The sequence below is a fragment of the Salvelinus fontinalis genome, chromosome 6 (assembly GCF_029448725.1).
Source record: "Salvelinus fontinalis isolate EN_2023a chromosome 6, ASM2944872v1, whole genome shotgun sequence".
Classification (NCBI taxonomy): Eukaryota; Metazoa; Chordata; class Actinopteri; order Salmoniformes; family Salmonidae; genus Salvelinus; species Salvelinus fontinalis.
In genome coordinates this window covers 45,903,579-45,921,542 of record NC_074670.1, presented here as the reverse complement: position 1 = coordinate 45,921,542, position 17,964 = coordinate 45,903,579, and positions in this window count along the sequence as shown.

Sequence of the window (17,964 nt, the reverse complement as noted above, 5' to 3'; positions counted from 1 at the left end):
GACAGGACAGGTGTGTGCCTTTCCAAAGCATGTCCAATTAATTTAATTTACCACAGATGGACTCCAATCAAGTTGTAGATACATTTCAAGGATGATCAATGGAAACAGGATGCACCTGAGCTCAATTTTGAGTCTCATAGTAAAGGGTCTAAATACTTATATAAATAAGGTATTTCTGTTTTGTATTTTAATAAATTTGCAAACATTTCTAAAAACCTGTTTTCGCTTTGTCATTATGGGTTATTGTGTGTAGATTGATGAAATTTAAAAAAAAAAATCAATTTTAGAATAAGGCTGTAACGTAAGAAAATGTGGAAGAAGTCAGGTTTCTAAATCTTTTCCGAACAAAAGGCACATGCTCCCTGTAATTCTCTCTCCCTCTCTCCCCTCCGGGAGGACCTGAGTCCTAGGACCATGCCTCAGGACTACCTGGCCTGATTACTCCTGGCTGTCCCCAGTCCACCTGGTCATGCTGCTGCTACAGTTTTAACTGTTCTGCCTGCAGCTATGGAACCCTGACCTGTTCAACCTACGCGCTACCTTGTCCCGAACCTGCTGTTCTCTCTCTCTCTTCCGTACCTGCTGTCTCGACCTCTGAATTCTCGGCTATGAAAAGCCAACTGACATTTACTCCTGAAGTACTGACCCGTAGCACCCTCTACAACCACTGTGATTATTTTGTTGACCCTGCTGGTCATCTATTACCGTTTGAATCTTGAGGAACGATCTGGCCTTAATGTCCATGTACTCTTATAATCTCCACCCGGCACAGCCAGAAGAGGACTAGCCACCCCTCAGAGCCTGGTGACTTTGTGACATCTGCTGATGTAAAAAGGGCTTTTATAGAAACATTTGATTTGATTTTATATTGCCCAGTGACCTGTTGGACTTGAAGGCAGAAGTTTCCATAATTTTTTGTAAAGTCAATGAGATTGGTTGATTCCATTCACTCCCAAATTTTGCCCTAATAGTTGAATGGCAGATGCCTTTATCTAGCTTCTGATGGCCTAGTCAATCACTGACTTAGCTAGCTAGATGTATCACCCCTGAGACCAGCAAAGAAAAATCCTGATTGGATATGTTTTTCTCTGTTAACCCTTTCCTTTCCAACAAAAATGAAAGAGATTAAATCAGAACATCATTGAAAATAATAATATAATTATAATTATGAATAGATCATTATAATAATAATAATTGTATAAATCCTTAGCCCCTCTCTGAAGGAGTAAAGGCCCATTGCTCCACTCTATGTTTGGGTTAGTAATAATTTCCCTCAGCATGCATTTTTTCACTATTCTGAATGTCTAAAAATCCCTTTGTTGTTCTGAAATATGAACACAGAAATACTGGACATTTTGAACTCTTATTATGGTGGTGATTTGACAAAATTACAATCGTGGTCTCGAATTTGTCACACCCTGATCTGTTTCACCTGTCTTTGTGCTTGTCTCCACCCCCCCCCAGGTGTCGCCCATTTCGCCCATTATCCCCTGTGTATTTATACCTGTGTTCTCTGTTTGTCTGTTGCCAGTTCATCTTGTCTCGTCAAGCCTACCAGCAGTTTTCCCGTACTCCTGTTTTTGTCCTAATACCTGTTCTCTTGTTTTCCCGATTCTGCCTGCCCTGACCCTGCCTGCCGTTCTGTACCTTGTGACACAGCCCTGGATTACTGACCTCTGCATGCCCTTGACCTGTCATTTGCCTGCTGCCTGTTTGTGTAATAAACTTTTGTTACTTAGAACTGTCTGCATCTGGATCTTATCCTGAGGTCTGATAGAATTGGACTCACATTTTTCTAGTATCGGTCTTGACTCGGTCTCGAACCCCTTGTCCCCCTCCGGTCTTGGTCATGACTCGGACTCGATTTTCTCCGGTCGTGGTCTTGAATAAGTCTCGCTTTAGGTGGTCTTGAACACAACACGGGTTTTACCTCCTTCATATGTACACTGAGTGTACAAAACATTATTGCTTACCGACGTCACTTTTTAAATCCACTTCAATCGATATAGATGAAGGGGAGGGGACAGGTTAATGAAGAATTTTTAAACCTTGAGGCAATTGAGACATGGATTGTGTATGTGTACGATTCAGAGGGTGAGACGGCGCAGGGCGCACCGATTTGAGTGTTTCAAGAACTGCAACGCTGCTGGGTTTATTTACGCTCAACAGTTTCCCGTTTGTATCAAGAATGGTCCACCACCCAAAGGGCATCCAACCAACTTGACACAACTGTGGGAAGCATTGGAATCAACATGGGCCAGCATCCATGTGGAACACATTGTAGAGTCCATGCCCCGACAAATTGAGGCTGTTCTAAGGGCAAAAGGGGGTGCAACTAATGTTTTGTATACCCAGTTTATGTGTGCGTGACCAATAAAATTTGAATTGAGTGAGTGCAACTCCCCAACAGTACATTGCTTCCCTCCTTCAGGGAACAGTAGTTCCAACAGCATGGCTAAGTGCAACAGTGCAACATGGCAGTGTTGCCATTGTTTATGAATGTATTTCTTTGTAATGTCGAAATAAGCATTTACATTTTCACGTTTTAGTCATTTAGCAAACGCTCTTATCCAGAGCTATTTAAAGTTAGTGCATTCATCTTAAGATAGCTCAGTGGGACAAACACATATCATAGTCATATTAAGTCCATTTTTTCTCAATAGAGTAGCTATCAGCAAAGTTAGAGCTAGTAAGGAGGGTAAAGTCAAGTGTGAGTGTTTTTTGTAGGGTGGTGGGATTATTTAAAATACTCTTTGAAGAGGTAGGGTTTCATAAACATTTGAAGTCGGAAGTACATACTGTAACGCTTGTCGTCTGGAGGAGAAGAAGAGGACCAAGGTGCAGCGCTGTAAGTGTTCATATTCTTTCATTACAATACGTAACACTAAATAAAAACAACAAACACGACAAACTAACAGTCCAGAAAGGTGAAACAAACACTAAACCGGAAATAACCACCCACAAACACAGGTGGGAACAGGCTACCTAAATATGATTCTCAATCAGAGACAATGAATGACAGCCTGCCTCTGATTGAGAACCATATCAGGCCAGACATAGAAATACAACACAAGGACAACATAGAACACCAGACATAGAATGCCCACCCAAACTCACGCCCTGACCAACCAAAACAGAGACATAAAAAGGATCTCTAAGGTCAGGACGTGACACATACACCTTAGCCAAATACATTAAACTCAGTTTTTCACAATTCCTGACATTTAATCCTAATAATAATTAATTGTCTCGGGTCAGTTAGGATCACCACTTTATTTTAAGAATGTGAAATGTCAGAATAATAGTAGAGAGAATGATTTATTTCAGCTTTTATTTCTTTCATCACATTCCCAGTGGGTCAGAAGTTAACATACACTCAATTCGTATTTAGTAGCATTGCCTTTAAAATTGTTTAACTAGGGTCAAATGCTTCAAGTAGACTTCCACAAGCTTCCGACTATACGTTGGGTGAATTTTGGCCCATTCCTCCTGACAGAACTGGTGTAACTGAGTCAGGTTTGTAGGCCTCCTTGCTCGCACAAGCTTTTTCAGTTTTGCCCACAAATGTTCTATTGGACTGGGGTCAGGGCTTTGTGATGGCCATTACCTTGACTTTGTTGTCCTTAAGCCATTTTGCCACAACTTTGGAAGTATGCTTGGGGACATTGTCCATTTGGAAGACCCATTTGCAACCAAGCTTTAACTTCCTGACTGATATCTGGAGATGTTGCTTCAATATATCCACATAATTTTCCTACACCATCTATTTTGTGAAGTGCACCAGTTCCTCCTGCAGGAAGCACCCCCACAACATGATGCTGCCACCCCCGTGCTTCACGGTTGGGATGGTGTTCTTTAGCTTGCAAGCCTCCCCCTTTTTCCTCCAAACATAACGATGGTCATTATCGCCAAACAGTTCTATTTTTGTTTCATCAGACCAGAGGACATTTCTCCAAAAAGTACGATCTTTGTCCCCATGTGCAGCTGCAAACTGTAGTCTGGAATTTTTTTGGAGCAGTGGCTTCTTCCTTACTGAGCGGCCCTTCAGGTTATGTCGATATAGGACTCGTTTTACTGTGGAAATAGATACTTTTGTACCTGTTTCCTTCAGCATCTTCACAAGGTCTGTTGCTGCTGTTCTGGGATTGATTTGCACTTTTCGCACCAAAGTACGTTCATCTCTAGGAGACAGAACGTGTCTCCTTCCAGAGCGGTATGACGGCTGCGTGGTCCCATGTTGTTTATACTTGCATACTATTGTTTGTACAGATGAACGTGGTACCTTCAGGCATTTGGAAATTGCTCCCAATGATGAACCAGACTTCTGGGGTCTTGGCTGATTTCTTTTGATTTTCCCATGACGTCAAGCAAAGAGGCACTGAGTTTGAAGGTAGGCCTTTAAATACATCCACAGGTACACCTCCAATTGACTCAAATTATGTCATTTAGCCTATCAGAAGCTTCTAAAGCCATCATTTTCTGGAATTTTCTAAGCTGTTTAACCTGTTAGGGGGGCAGCCCGACACCGGTACACTTATGACAACATCCAGCTCAAAGTGCAGGGCGCGAAATTCAAAAGATATATTTTTTTAAATATTTAACTTTCACACATTAACAAGTCCAAGACACCAGATGAAAGGTGCACATCTTGTGAATCAAGCCAACATGTCCGATTTTTAAAATGTTTTACAGGGAAGACACAATATGTAAATCTATTAGCTAACCACGTTAGCAAAAGACACCACTTTTCTAACTCCATCAGTTTCTTACTCCATCAGGTGCTATCACAAATTCGACCAAATAAAGTTATAAATAGCCACTAACCAAGAAACAAATTCATCAGATGACAGTCTGATAACATATTTATTGTATAGCATATGTTTTGTTCGAAAAATTTGCATATTTCATGTATAAACCATAGTTTACATTTCAGCTACAATCAGAAATTGCACCGAAAGCAGCCATAATATTTACAGACACCAACGTCAAATAGCTAATTACTCATCATAAAACATTTCTGAAAAATACATAGTCTGCAGCAATTGAAAGACAGTCATCTTGTGACACATTCGGCACAAAAACGATTAATGTCCATCATACTTCTAATGTTTATTATAGAAAGAATGTTGCCAACTACATTTCCTCATGTTAATCTTGCATTTTACAGAGAAAAGTAGGCTGGCTACACATCAGTCAGAGCGCTCTCCTGATAGAATGTGCATTTGTGCATTCTCATCTGAATGCAAAAGTGCAACTGGAGCATGAAATGTGTCTGAAGCCGAGCAGATATTACAATAAGAAGCATTTTACATCTGCATTTAATAAAAATACTGCAAGACATCTCATATGCGTTTTATTTATTTTTTCCTGCGTGAAAAACACAGAATTCTGCATTAACTCAACCCCTAAATTGAATTTGCTATTTAATCTAAGTAAATGCCTGAATTAATAAGGTGACGGAGCATCATATTGTCTTAGCTTCCTGCCGTGTTTGAGAAGTCAAAGCCCTTAGGATTAGTTATTTGTACATTTGCCACTATCTTAATTTCCTTGCATTTTTTCTCCTCTCTGTTCTCGGCCTGTCGCCCCGCTTCTCCAAGCCAGGACAGGCAGGTCCATTGCCCTAGCGACTCCATTCTCCACACAGCATGTAGCCTACACATGCTGCTGCAGAACCAGTACTGTTCTTCCTTCAGACAAGCATGCATCAAGTCAAATCAAATGTATATATAAAGCCCTTCTTACATCAGCTGATATCTTAAATTGCTGTACAGAAACCCAGCCTAAAACCCCAAACAACAAGCAATGCAGGTGTAGAAGCACGGTGGCTAGGAAAAACTCCCTAGAAAGGCCAACACCTAGGAAGAAACCTAGAGAGGAACCAGGCTATGAGGGGTGGCCAGTCCTCTTCTGGCTGTGCCGGGTGAAGATTATAACAGAACATGGCCTAGATGTTTAAATGTTCATGAATGATCAGCATGGTCAAATAATAATAATCACACATCAAAACCTTGTTCATTTGCACAATGTCTCATTCACATTCGCTTGTAAATGTCCAAACTCACCAAAAAATGGCATTCGGTAGCTCTGACTTATATATGTATAACTTTATGAGCTGTATTGCCTGTCTTTGCAATTCGTTTATTTTCATCAGTGCTTGTTCGCATATTTAGCTAAAAGCTTCAATTGACATTCACTATTACTTGTGCTAATTATGTTAGCATTCTGGTAATAGACAACCAATTGGCTTTTTTGCGCTTTTTTTGGCGCCCCCTTGTGCACTAAGCCAGTAATACCGTATATACCGTATATAGGAAAGTATGACGATATGAAAATATAGATACTGCCCAACCCTACGGGGCAGCAACTCTGCTGTCCTAGCTTCAGGGAGAAGCTGGTTCCACCCATTGGAGCGCCAGGACAGAGAAGAGCTTGGACTGGGCTGAGACGGAGCTGCACCCCATAGGGGTGGGAGGACCAAGAGACCAGAGTTGTTGGGGTGTAGGGTTTGAGCATAACCTGAAGGTAGAGAGGGGCAGTTCATCTTGCGGCTCTGTAAGCAAGTAAACATGTCTCTAACCCCCATATCACACACTCACAAACTGTAAATATATATGTGAACATTATACTATCAATTGGAGAGAGAGAGACTCAAATATCACATTCATTTGTACATATCCACTGCATGCATAAGAATTGAGCCAAAGTTGCTTCCTGTTTAGTCATGTCTTTGGTCACGTTGCAGTCGAACGAAAACACTGGTGACTGGTTGACAAAGAGTGCCTTCCACAATGCAGGTGACAGCTGGTGAGGTGCAAATGCAGAATATTGAAGTGGACTGCAGTCGATGTAACAATGCTGTTCATTGACTATAGCTCAGCATTCAACACCACAGTACCCTCCGAGCTCATCATTAAGCTTGAGGCCCTGGGTCTCAACCCCGCTCTGTGCAACTGGGTGCTGGACTTCCTGATGGGCTGCCACCAGGTGGTGAAGGTAGGAAACAACACCTATACTTCACTGATCCTCAACACTGGGGCCCCACAAGGGTGCTTCCTACTTACAGACTTGAAGTCATTGGCCACTTTAATAAATGGATCACTAGTCACTTTAATAATGTCACTTTAATAATGTTTACATATCTTGCATCACTCATCTCATATCTATATACTGTATTTTATACTGTATTTTATCTATTGCATCTTGACAATGCTGCTCTGTCATTGCTCCTCCATATATTTATGTGTATATATTCTGATTAATTTCCTTTACTTAGATTTATGTGTATTAGGTATTTGTTGTGAAATTGTTAGATTACATGTTAGATGTTGCTGCACTGTCGGAACTAGAAGCACAATCACTTCGTTACACTCGCAATACCATCTGCTAACCATGTGTATGTGACCAATACAATTTGATTTGGTTTGGAACTTCATGACCTTCGATCACAAGGTTGTTGTAAAATTCATGCAGTCAAATCTCAGTGATTAAATAGAGCCCCTAGATTCAATCAGATTGAGCGTTAACCGGCGATAGCAGACACCCGGGGAACTGATGTTTTGGTCGGTGTCTGGGGGGTAGGAGTAACTGCATTGGAAGTGTGAAATTGGTGAGCAGCTGCTCTTGCTCATTGTCATGAAGTCACACCCACCCCACTCCAGTTAGAAGTTCAGAATGAGAAAGTGTAGGCTACATAGAAATAGTTACGCTCAAATTGAAAATCATTCAACTAAATAATGAGGATTTCTATCAGCATAATCGAGCTGTGGATTACATCTCACATTCCAGTGTTTGAACTTGTAAACAAGGCTGCATGGGATTTTCTGTTAGGGCTCCATTCAATGCATATCGCGGAAAGTCAGCATTACAGAGTGATTGAAATTTAAAGGCAATGTTACAGAGTTAGCAGAGACTAAATTCACGGTAAACGCTGCATATGTCAGTTCAATCTGAAATTACCTTTACATTGCTAGAGGGTATTCTGCAATGCTTCAGCGATACAGACTGATTAGAGCCCTAAGAATGGGATTCATTCAAACCCTCCATAGCCATGTTTAGGCAGTGTCTTTATTTACAATATTAATCCTATAATCCTACCGAATTCTGAAAAGTGAAAGCATGTGAGGGTGTCACTCTGGTAGAAGCTGTAGGTTTTTATACAGTAACCAAGACCAGTCTATGAGTTAATTTGCCTGTTGGAAAAATAGGTACACTGCTTAAATACTGCAATGGGGGTTGAATTGAATTGAGCCCTAAATATGCAGGCAAAACTCCCTTTACATCAGTGGTGATCAATCCATAACCTGAAGTGTGTGCAGGCTTTTGTAAGGGTTGGGGTTATGGCTTGGATAGGGTTAGGGTTGAACCGGGTTGTGGACACGAAGCTAAGGCATTACAGACATGTATGCACAAGCATACCCATGCTAATCATACACCACAGAGACAACAACCGCACTGGCACACAGGCACACACTGTTTGTGCAACCTGGTCGACCCTGTCTGAAAAACAAATGAGATAAAGTGACTGACATACATTACGTTGGTGTATGGACTGATCTTATGTTTTTGATCATTCATTATCTATTAGATGAATACCCAATGTCAGTCCAGTTTACAGTAAATCAGTTACACAGTCATATTCACTTGTCTGTGGGGGAAGAGAAGATGATGCTATAGCTGTTTCTCTGTGGTTTCTGTATAGGAAGGGGGCTTTTGCTGTTTAGTGGTTTGGAAATATGTGCCGTTTCATGATGTTAATATCCTGCTTTAGTTCTGCAGAAAGCTAAAAGAAGGGGGAAGCGTGCAAGCGTCTTTCCTGTCTGTAGGTGAGAAAATAAAACAATAAGTATGACCTGATCCTCCTTTTGAAAATTGTGTCCCCTCTCTCATCAAAATGAGACTGCGGGAACATTGTGTCACTTTTCCCTATCTAAGGTGGGCCGTATACATCACTCGGCATTACTAAACATAAAACGTTAAATGTTCACTCATATCAAATATTTAAGTGGGAGCTGACAGAAGGCTGCCTACAGTGGAGATAGAGAAAGACCAGGGTTATCTGCAGCTAGATCTGCCCACAGCAAATCTCGAACACCTTTTCTATCTGGATGGAAAGCCAAACCACATGAACCACGAGTTACGACACACATCCTCCCTCCATTTACACACGCAGTCTGTAATGTAGCTCTGATGGAAAGTCTTAAAATACCAACAATGACATTTAATTATTATGAAAAATGTTTACTATCAGCTTCTAATGCCAAATTCCAACACACTTATGTGTGTTAATTAAGTTACTTTATATCATCATAGGGGGTAGAGCATTTTTTTTTTTTAATTGTTTACATTTTTTATTTAACCAGGTAGGCTAGTTGAGAACAAGTTCTCATTTACAACTGCGACCCGGCCAAGATAAAGCACAGCAGTTCGACACATACAACAACACAGAGTTACACATGGAATAAACAAACATACAGTCAATAACACAGTAGTGTGTCTATATATAGATATACAGTGAGTGCAAATGAGGTAAGATAAGGGAGGTAAGGCAATTAATAAGCCATGGTGGGGAAGTAATTCAAATATAGCAATTAAACACTGGAATGGTAGATGTGCAGAAGATTAATGTGCAAGTAGAGATACTGGGGTGCAAAGGAGCAAGATAAATAAATAAATACAGTATGGGGATGAGGTAGTTGGATGGGCTGTTTACAGATGTGCTATGTACAGGTGCAGTGATCTGTGAGCTGCTCTGACAGCTGGTGCTTAAAGCTAGTGAGGAAGATATGGGTCTCCAGCTTCAGTGATTTTTGCATAAGGGAGGCCCCAACTAGCCTACATTTATAAAGGCAGTGTGTGGCTGGTGGCTAGACTTACCTCACCCTACACAGTGCATGTTGACTCAGTGGAGATGTCTCATCCAACACAGTAACCACTTCTCTAAAGCTAGCTCTGGCGCTGAACTTTGCTCCACAGAGGTTGGGACACACTGACAATTTCTGATGTCTCAATGTCTCATTTGGTCAAAGCATGGTCACGGTGCTTGCTTACTACAGTTGGGTGTATTGAAGTAGTAAACAGGATACCGAATTGCAATTCGAATTTGACTTAAAGGAAATACTGTAGAATTGAATTCAGTGAAATTCAATTAAATGCAAATGCCTCTTCTATTCTATATTAGGTGTAGTCTGTACAAATTAAGTTTGTTTTTCTTCACACGTGTTTTTTATCAGAAATGATTGCTTATGGGTACTTTCATGTGTGTGTAAAATATTACTGTTCTCAGATTTTTTATTCATAGATTTTGGGTATATATTCAAATTATTTTTTTAGCAAAACACTATATATCCATTGTTTAGCTGGAATGGAATGTTTGTAGAGGGAAGAGTGGGGTAAGTTGAGCCGATTTTTTTACATTCATCACTCAGTCAAGGGAAATATAGTAATATTTCTAACAAATATATTTACATATATTTCAGGATGTTGTCTATCCCTGGAAATAATCTGAATATATATGTAAACATTATAGTTTTGAAAACATAGCTTTCCCAAAAAAGTGGTCTAATTGGCACAACTTACCCTGGGACAGTGGTGGAAAAAGTACCCAATTGTCATACTAGAGTAAAAGTAAAGATACCTTAAAAGAAAATGACTCAATTAAAGTGAAAGTCACCCAGTAAAATACTACTTGAGTAAAAGTCTGCAGTACATTTACAAGTATTTGGCTTTAAATGTACTCAAGTATCAAAAGTAAATGTAATCGCTAAAATGTACTTAAGTATCAAAAGTAAAAGAATAAATCATTTCAAATTCCTTATATTAAGCAAACCAGACGGCACGATTTTCTTGATTTTTTTATTTATGGATAGCCAGGGACACATTTCAACACTCAGACATAATTTACAAGCAAAGCATTTGTGTTTAGTGAGTCTGCCAGATCAGAGACAGTAAGGATGACTGGGGATGTTCTCTTGATAAGTGTATGAATTAGATTATTGTCCTGTCCTGCTAAGCATTCAAAATGTAACAAGTACTTTGCGTGTCAGGGAAAATGGAGTGAAAAGTACATTATTTTGTATAGGAATGTAGTGTATGTAAAAGGAAAAGTTTTCAACAAAAATAAATAGTTAAGTAAAGTACAGATACCCCAAAAAACGACATAAATAGTACTTTAAAGTATTTTTACTTCAAAAAAGGTGCGGGCACTAAATCCAGACGAAAAGTCAAAAAAGTTCCATTACAGTTTGTAGAAACATGTCAAACGATGTATAGAATCAATCTTTAGGATGTTTTTATCATAAATCTTCAATAATATTCCAACCGGACAATTTCTTTGTCTTTAGAAAGGAAAGGGAACGGAGCTCGTGCTCATGGCTGCGCGCATGACTATACTAAAGGCTTTCAGCCAGACCCCTGGTTGTAACAGCTCTTATTCGCTCCCCTTTCACAATAGAAGCCTGAAACAACGTTCTAAAGACTGTTGACATCTAGTGGAAGCCTTAGGAAGTACAATCTGACTAAATTTACACTGTATATTGGATAGGCAATCACTTGAAAAACTACAAACCTCAGATTTCCCACTTCCTGGTTGGATTTTTCTCAGGTTTTTGCCTGCCATATGAGTTATGTTATACTCACAGACATCATTCAAACAGTTTTAGAAACTTCAGAGTGTTTTCTATCCAAAATATACTAATAATATGCATATCTTAGCTTCTGGGCATGCTTTTTTATCCGGACGTGAAAATGCTGCCCCCCAGCCCAAAGAGGTTATGTACTTTACACCACTGTCCCGGGGTATGGGGTACATTGAGCTGCAGAACAAGGTATGTTAAGCAACCTACATATTTCTATACTGAATACATATTACCACTACCTTTTTAAAACCATATGTATCTTTATTTCCCAAATACAGCACAATCACTTTTTTATGTTTTAAGCATTTTAAGCATTTTTTAACACAAGCTTAACATATAACAATTTGTACTTTTTTTAACTCTTTCAACATAGGCCAGGCCCTGTTATTACCTCATATCCCTGTGAGAATGCCCTGCATTTCACCTGGGAAGAAAAAACTGCCATTTTCTCATCTTGCCATTGGCTGACCAGTGGCTCAACTTACCCCAAGGCAAAAATGTTGACAGTATTAGCCCACACAGCTACAAGGATGCACTTTATTGCTGGATTTAGGACATAATATTGAAGCTTATAGAGACACGAAGTGATGTATAGAACAATCTTAAAATGACATACTTTGGTTTAGATACCAGGATCTTGAAACCTGTAACAAAATAAAATATTTTTGGGGGACCTAACTTGCTTACCACTTTTCCCATGTGGTTTCTTCCTTGATGAAATGATGACCTCTTCTAAATTTGGGGTCAAATTATTAATTTTGTGTATGGTTTCCTAGAAAAAAAGGTGGCTCAAATACCCCTTTCTCCCCTGCTATATATTTGACTGTGATATGTGATTGTCTCACGCAGCTTTCTTAAGATGAATGCACTTACTGTAAGTCGCTCTGGATAACAGCATCTGCTAAATTACTAAAAATCAAATCAAAGTTTATTTGTCACGTGCGCAGAATACAACAGGTGTAAGTAGACCTTACTGTGAAATTCTTACTTACAGGCCCTAACCAACAGTGCAATTTTTAAGTAAAAAATAGGTATTAGGTGAACAATAGATAAGTAAGGAAATAAAAAACAACAGTAAAAAGACAGTGAATAATAACTGTAGCGAGGCTATAATAGTAGCGAGGCTATATACAGGCACCGGTTAGTCAGGCTAATTGAGGTAATATGTACATGTAGGTATGGTTAAAGTGACTATGCATATATGATAAACAGAGAGTAGCAGTAGTGTAAAAGAGCGGTTGGCGGGTGGTGGGTGAGAATGTCGATGAGAATGTCGGCGTGCTCGGTCCTCCTTTTCCTGTAGTCCACAATCATCTCCTTAGTCTTGGTAACTCTGAGGGGGGGTCTCTGATCTCCTCCCTATAGGCTGTCTCGTCGTTGTCGGTGATCAGGCCTACCACTGTTGTGTCATCTGCAAATGGTGTTTGAGTCGTACCTGGCCATGCAGTCGTGGGTGAACAGGGAGTACAGGAGGGGACTGAGCACGCACCCCTGAGGGGCTCCAGTGTTGAGGATCAGCGTGGCAGATGTGTTGCCCTCTACCCTCACCACCTGGGGGCGACCTGTCAGGAGGTCCAGGATCCAGTTGCAGAGGGAGGTGTTTTGTCCCAGGATCCTTAGCTTAGTGTTGAGTTTGAGGGTACTATGATGTTGAACGCTGAGCTGTAGTCAATGAATAGCATTCTCACATAGGTGTTCCTTTTGTCCTGGTGGGAAAGGGCCGTGTGGAGTGCAATAGAGATTGCATCATCTGTGGATCTGTTTGGGCGGTATGAAAATTGGAGTGTGTCTAGGGTTTCTGGGATGATGGTGTTGATGTGAGCCATTACCAGCCTTTCAAAGCACTTCATGGCTACGGACGTGAGCGCTACGGGTCTGTAGTCATTTAGGCAGGTTTCCTTAGTGTTATTGGGCACAGGGACTATGGTGGTCTGCTTGAACATGTTGGTATTACAGAATAAATCGGGGTCATGTTGAAAATGTCAGTGAAGACACCTGCCAGTTTGTCAGCACATGCCCGGAGCACACATCCTGGTAATCCATCTGGCCCCTCGGCCTTGTGAATGTTTACCTGTTTAAAGGTCTTACTCACGTCGGCTACGGAGAGCGTGATCACACAGTCATCCGTAACAGCTGATGCTCTCATGCATGCCTCAGTGTTGCTTGCCTCGAAGCGAGCATAGAAGTGATTTAGCTCGTCTAGTAGGCTTGTGTCATTGGGCAGCTCCCGGCTGTGCTTCCCTTTCTAGGCTGTAATAGTTTGCAAGCCTTGCCACATAAGATGTAGTACGGTGTAGTAGATTCAATCTTAGCCCTGTTTGCCTGTTTGATGGTTCATCGGAGGGTATAGCAGGATTTCTTATAAACTTCAGAGTTAGAGTCCCGCAACTTGAAAGCGGCAGCTCTACCCTTTAGTTCAGTGTGAATGTTGCCTGTAATGCATGGCTTCTGATTGGGGTATGTACATACAGTCACTGTGGGGACGATGTCATCAATGCACTTATTGATAAAGCCAGTGACTGATGTCGTGTACTCCTCAATGCCATCGGAAGAATCCCGGAACATGTTCCAGTCTGTGATAGCAAAACAGTCCTGTAGTTTAGCATCTGCTTCATCCAGTGGTGGGCCGTCAGGGCCTGCAAGGCCTTCTCTGCTGGCCTAAACATCATCAGAATATATATATTTTTTAAATATATTTTCCCACAAATATGTATTAAATTATTCCCCAGAGTAAGAGTTATACTCTTCATTTCATAGCTTTCCTCTTGGTTGCACTGCTTCCAGCCCCAGGTTGAGATTTTGAGGGCTGGTCTTTATGTTAGATCTTTTATGCAATCATATTCAGCCATCATGTGTTGCCAGGGGTCTAAAATCTGCCCTCAGGCCTTCAGAATCAACAGTGCGGGCGCTTGTAGCTTATAGTGAATGGAAATGAAAATGTAGTGTCAACCAATCAGCTTTAGAGTTGGCTATTTTACGCCTTCTGGCTGGCTCCAGTGTTACACAGGAGCCAGCTAGCAGGCGTAGTGCGTGCACATCTTTAGATTGGATTACCAATATTGAGAGGCAGGTCCTATGGAGATCTAGGAAACTGAATTTGATAAACGAATTAATTCGTGTACTACTAAGCTGTTTTTTCAACCCACAATGGCGGAAGGAGGAGAAGATATCGATTTGGTCGAGGATATAATTATATCGCCATTCTCAAGACGAACTTTTCAAGAAAAGGTAGACATTGTAAGGAGAGGTCGCACGACGCCACAAAGCCTGTTACAGGCGGGAAAGTGCTTTGTTCGCTCGCCACTTTCAAAGTTTCAACTACGAGCGCTGTCAATGGCTCACAGGCTCCTTGGCTCCGAGAAGCACTGAAAACTGTACTGCTGGGAATGCCTATTATTTGCAAGTGATCGATTTGGTGTTTGGAGCCACACTGGCTTTGCAAACTTGAGTTGTCTAACCAAGGCAGCAACGAGACACCAAAGTGAAGGGAAATATTGAAAAGACTCATTGATTGTGTCATGTTTTTGGGTAAACACTGTTTACCCAAAAATGTCAATTTGTCAATTTCAAGGTGACGCAACGCCTGGTTATACTGCGTTTCTGTCTAAATGTATAGTTTCTAGAGCCATGGCATCATAATGAGGTGGATTAATTCGGGTGGGACTGTGTAGTACCTCACTGAAGGCCCAGGCCCCAGGCCCACGGCACGCCACTGGCTTCATCTGACCACTATTTTATAGATCGAGTCATTGGTGCATCCTGCTTTAATTTTCGCTTGTAAGCAGGAATCATGAGGATAGAATTGTGGTCAGATTTACCAAATGGAGGGTGAGGAAGAGCTTTGTACGCATCTCTGTGTGTGGAGTACAGACAATCTAGTTTTTTTTTTTAACATGTTGATAGAAATTAGGTTAAACTGATTTAAATTTCCCTGCATTAGAGTCCCCGCCCACTAGGAGCGCCACCTCTGGGTGATGTGTTTCCTGTTTGCTTATTTCCTTATACAGCTGACTGAGTGCGGTCTTATTGCCAGTATCCATCTGTGGTGGTAAATAAACAGCCACGAAAAGTATAGATGAAAACTCTCATGGCAAATAGTGTGGTCTACAGTTTATCATAAGATAAACTCTACTTCAGGTGAGAAAAATCTAGAGACTTCCTTAGATTTTGTGCACCAGCTGTTGTTTACAAATATGCACAGACCGCCCCTCCCTCGTCTTTCCGGAGTGTGCTGTTCTATCTTGCCGTTGCAGCGTATATCCTGCTAGCTGAATGTCCACATCATCATTCAGCCGCGATTCCGTGAAACATAAGATGCTACAGTTTTTGATGTCCCGCTGGTAGGATATTTGTGATCGTACCTTGTCTAATTTATTGTCCAATGATTGTACGTTGGTGAGTAATATTGATGGTAATGGCAGCATTCCCACTCGCCTTCTCCAGAACCTTATGAGGCAGCCCGCTCTGTGTCCTCTGTACCTGCGTCACTTTCTCTTGCCAATAATGGGGATGTCGGCCTTGTCGGGTGTTCGCAGTATATCCTGTTCTTCCTGCTTGTTGAAGAAAAAATCTTTGTCTAATCCGAGGTGAGTGATCACTGTCCTGATATCCAGAAGCTCTTTTTTTGCCGTAAAATATGGTGGCAGAAACATTATGTAAAAAATAAGTTACAAATAACGGAGAAAAAAACACATTATAGCACATTTGGTTAGACGCCCGTAAAACTGCTGCCATTTCTTCCGGCCCCATTTTAGTTAAATGTAAAATGCAAATGTTTTACATACAGATCTTGTTGTTGTCTTCACTGTTATTCTATGTATAAAATAGTAAAAATATAGAAAAACCCTGGAATTAGTAGGTGTGTCCAAACTTTTGACTGGTACTGTATATATGTGACGGGATTGTATAAACATTATCAATCAAGTTTATTTTATATAGCCCTTCGTACATCAGCTAATATCTCGAAGTGCTGTACAGAGACCCAGCCTAAAACCCCAAACAGCTAGAATGCAGGTGTAGAAGCACGGACAGTACATTATGGACAGTATGCGGATAGAATATATGGTATATCTGTAGAATATGTAAGATGATATAGTATATATACAGCAATAGTTGAATAGGATGGCATTGACTAGAATACAGTATATACATATTAAATTAGTAAAACAGTATGTAAACATTATTAGTGTCCAGTGTTCCATTATTAAATTGGCCAGTGATTTCATGTCTATGTACATGAGGCTTCGAAGGTGCAGGGTTGACCTAGTGGTAGCCGGCTCGTGACTGAGTCCCATAGCAAAGGATCTGAATACTTATGTAAATTAGTAAATAAGGTATTTGTTTTTTTATCTGTTTTTGCTTTGTCATTATGGGATATTGTGTGTAGACTGACATAACAAAAAGGGGTCTGAATACTTTCAGAATGCACTGTATTTCTAGTTTAAATTGACAGATTTTGATGGGGATGTTTTTATTCTGTTATTTAGATTGAACCAATAGACTCTTAAGATGAAACAATAAAAGCTGATTTACCAACATTTCTGAAAATGGATATATAGCATTTTGGAAAGACACTCAAATGTAGATCTTAAACATAAAATAAATAGTTAAATAGATACATGTAAAATATTGTTGAAACAACTGATTTTCAGGACAAAACCTGTATGGAAATATTCCAAGTTATTATATTTTCAAAATACAATATTTTCCATAATTTGAAAATCAACACAAAATGACAGCCCTGTCACAAAAAGCTTAGAGATGTGATCTGAATAATGTTAATCACCACCTTCAAATTCACTAACAGGGCTTTGGATGCAAGGACTCTTGGGCAAAATTGCTCTTTCATTAGCTTACATTGCCTTCAGAAAGTATTCACGCCCCTTGACCTTTCCACATTTTGTTGTGTTACATGATGGGATTAAAGTGGATTTAATTGTCATTTTTTTGTCAACAATCTACACAAAATACTCTTATGTCAAAGTGGAAGAAAATGTCTAACATTTGTAAAAAAAAAAAATAATAAAAAAATAAAAACACTAATATAAAAGTATTCAACCCCCTGAGTCAAAACATGTTAGAATCACCTCATGAATTGAATTCGAATCAATTCCAGAATTGAGCTCAACCCTGTTGCTTACATCACCAAGTTATGGGTTTGATCTTGCATACACTGAAACTCGCCTACTAAATGACGTTAACATTTACTTCAACATTGCACATTATCAGTTGGCCATAGCTCTCTTACCCAACTTCTCCCATAAGCTTGGTATTGGTTGACCTCGTACATAACCTCCAAAGACATCAGGCATGTTCTACATTGACTAAA